The following is a 3,699-nucleotide window of genomic DNA, read 5'->3' as shown; positions in this document are numbered from 1 at the left end:
TGCCACAACCAAAGTTTTATAAACATTTTTTGACAAACATCAGTTATATCTGCAGCATCAAACTGTTTAGCAGTAAATTGGGGTTTCTGTGGTGGAATAACTTGTGGTGCTTTTTAAAGGCTGCAAAATGTAAATCCATCCAAAAAATATACCATATCAAAAGTGGGTGCTCTTTTTTTTTCTTAAAAGTTTATCTACAAATTCTGTTAAACTAATTAGAAAATGTTTTAAATAATAATAGAGAATAATTTCAGATTTAACTTACATTTTGTATGCGAGTCCAACATATCCTCAGAACATGAACTCTGTCATTCAGAGGCAACGTTTGACCAACATGTAACGTTTGGGTTCTGCAGGGATTAATCAGCTAATAAACTGAGTCTGTTTCCTGGCAACATCTGAGATGGAGCCCAATAACTAAAAATATAAAACCTTTTCTGACTCTGAAACTCCTTCCTCTGTCAACAGACCGACTGATCATGGTCTCATTTATAAATCCCTGCTCTTGCATTACACCACACACCAGCCCTTCCTCTGTGAGAATGTACACGGGAAAATGTTTTTTTTTTATTCTTGGTAAAGAAAAGAAAACATTTTTTTAAAAGAATTTGAATGGTTTTATTTTTGTTTCTATCGCCAACCTGTAAGCTAAAAAATGTGTTTGAGCAGGTTTTACAGAACTGTAAAACTTTTTTTTTTATTTCTTAATAAAAAATTTGTCTTCAGAAAATGAAGGTGAAGTTGTCATGTGTCTCTTTGTTCCACTTCCACACACTGATAATTACTTCCAGGTTAAAGTTTTCCACATTAAATTTAAACCTGTACTTAAACATTTTGGGCCAGTTCCATGGAGATCTCGGACAAACGAGCAGGCGTAATGACAGCTGCTTCACGAAACAGAGCATTAAACCAAAGCTGTTCCACCAATTGCCTTAAAATGGAAACGATGTGGAAACTGCAGGTCTGTTTCTGGGACAGCAAACATGTGGAAGCAGGTGATCTAGACAGAGGAGACGAAATTGTAGCTTTATTAGCCATGATGCAACCCCCCCCCCCCCCCAAAAAAAAACAACAACCCTGCACTTCATAGTGAACACAAGCTTTAGGCCTAAAAGTTATAGAATATATTTCTATTCTATAACTGCTGTGGAGATGACAGAGTTGAAATTAAATATCCTTTCTTGCACCAGAGGAAGGATCTTCTATGACGCTCCTTTGTGCACCTATCACTGAAACACCTCTGCAGTTCAGCAGCCGTTTTAATGCGTGGGGTGGTAAACACCGTCCAACATGACGGACATGACCGTTGGACATGGGGTCCAACGGTCATGTTCTGTTGGCTGGAGTCCTTCCGTTTCCCGCCACCTGGACCAGGTCAGAGCGCCAAACTAGCACAGAACTAATCTCTGTGAGTTACCTAACCACTTCCTATCGGCTGAAGATAAGCTGCTGCTCCAATAGAAGAACACCACAAAGATGGCTGATCCTGTCTACAAAGGTCTTGAAGAGCGCCCCCTGCCTTCCAAAAGACCCCAGCCTCCTTAGCATGTCGGCTCAACCCAAAACAGAAGGATTTGGATCAACGCATGATTAAATGATTGAATCCAAACAAGAATTTATGATGATATTCATAGGCTCTGTTCTTTCAGTCTGACTGAGCTTGATATCAGAGATCTGCAGTCAGCTGCAGTTTATTAAATCAGAGGGCTTGACCTGTAAAAAACAAGATGTTTTAAGTGTTTTCACTTAAAACACTGCACTTTGTGTTGGTCTATCAGATAACCCCAATAAATGTGTTGATCTGAGGTTGTAATGTGAAGAACCTCAACCGATATGAATACGTTTCCAGAAGCACTGTAGAGCTTGTCTCTTCTTCTTTGTTTCCCATTTTCAGTAGCCATCTTGGTTTAAAGATGGCTACCAATTGTAGCCATCTTGAACAGTTTTGAACTGTTGGAGGACAATTCAAAGCAGTCCTCCAACAGCTGTGAAGAGGCAGCATACTAAACGTAAGCCTCATGGTGTCTGGCCTTAACGGTTTGGGTCAGACATAAAAGTTATCGCTGCCAAAATCCTGATAACTAAAACTTGACTTTTTTATGGGATATTACTCAAGGTTTAAAGATATCTGGAGAAAGTTTATTACACATTAAATGAAGATAGTGAAGTAAGCTCCATTTTTCTTGCAGAAACGTACTAAGCCGTTTATTTTTTTTAACAGCTGAGCCTTTCTTATTACATCCAAGTTTTATACAGCAAATAATGTCATGGGAATTGTTTTGAGAAGTTGGCTAAGGAAGTAATTTCCTTCTCACCTTATAAATCTTGACTTCATCCATAATTACAGGCTTCCTGTCGGCTTTAGACTGGCAACCTTTAAAATCTAATAAACCCAGCCTGTGATGGGGCAACAAGTTTAAACCAAAAATATTCCACTTAATTCTAAAATGGAGCAAATGTCAACGGGAAAAACAAGCCATCCGAGGCTCTGACATGTTCAGACACAACAGCGGTTCTGGATAGCTGGTTGATGGAATATTTTGACCCAAACATCGGTTCCCAGCAGGGGGAGGAGGAAGAGACATGCCTGAAAATAACAGAGGATGGACACTTCACAGGACTAATTTTCCCAGACTGTAATTTTCCCTCAATAGCAGCAGCGACACTCTGCAAAAATACAAAATCCTACCAAGTGTTTCTGTCTAGTTTGTAGTGCAAATATCTTAGCATACTTGAAGTGAGATAAAACTGACTTACTGATAACTTTTCAGCAAGATATAGGAGCTTGTTTTAATTCCTTAATAGTAATGAAAAAGTCCTTCTTCCATTGGCAGATTACTTTACTTATAACAAGACATTTTTCCCATATTATCTGCCAATGGAACAAGTACTTTATATAATTCTTAGGAAATGATTAAATATCTTGCTAAGATATTTCCGCCAGAAACTAGACCAAAAAACACTAGTTAAGATTTTGTGTTTTTGCTGTGCATGAGAATTTTATTTATGACAATGAGCTGAATATTTCAATGAAGGTGTTTAAACAATTATTAAAAACGTAAAAATCATCTTTTTTTCACAAACAAATCTATTTTACCTCCAAGCCATAGATTTTTATGACATTGTTTGGTCGATCCTCTCTCCATGGAGCCGTGACTCCCTGACCAACAACGGCTCGTTGTTGCTGAACTCCCTGTGAGGCATGCTAACACGCCTTTCATTGGCTGCCAGATTCAGGAATAGATTTGTCTCCTGAGAATTACTCTCTGTTTTTATTCTACTTCAAAAGATTTTGTTGGCAAACACACAAAGCAAAATAAAATTGGTGTCGTGTTTTTTATTTCTAGAGTACCGTTTTGAGTTATTTCAGTCTCTTTCATGACGGTCAGAAATAGAAAGATGAGGGCAGTAATGTGATAACAATGTGCAGAAAATCAAATGCAGCATGTAGTGTGTGTATGTGTGTGTGTTTGTGTTTGGGTGGGGGTGTGTGTGTGTGTGTGTGTGTGTGTGTGGGGGTGGGGGGTGTGCGTGTGTGGGTGGGTGTGTGTGTGTGTGGGGGTGTGTGTGTGTGTGTGTGAATCTATCTTATTGAAAAAAAAGGCAGTTTCCATTTTATTGCCACTCCTCTGAAGAACTTTTTCTGTTTATTCTCAGGGTCCATTTTTATATTAGAATATAAAATCTGGTTAGTATTGG

The sequence above is a fragment of the Xiphophorus hellerii genome, chromosome 20, assembly GCF_003331165.1.
Source record: "Xiphophorus hellerii strain 12219 chromosome 20, Xiphophorus_hellerii-4.1, whole genome shotgun sequence".
In the NCBI taxonomy this organism is placed as follows: Eukaryota; Metazoa; Chordata; class Actinopteri; order Cyprinodontiformes; family Poeciliidae; genus Xiphophorus; species Xiphophorus hellerii.
Note: the sequence above shows the minus strand (reverse complement) of the source record.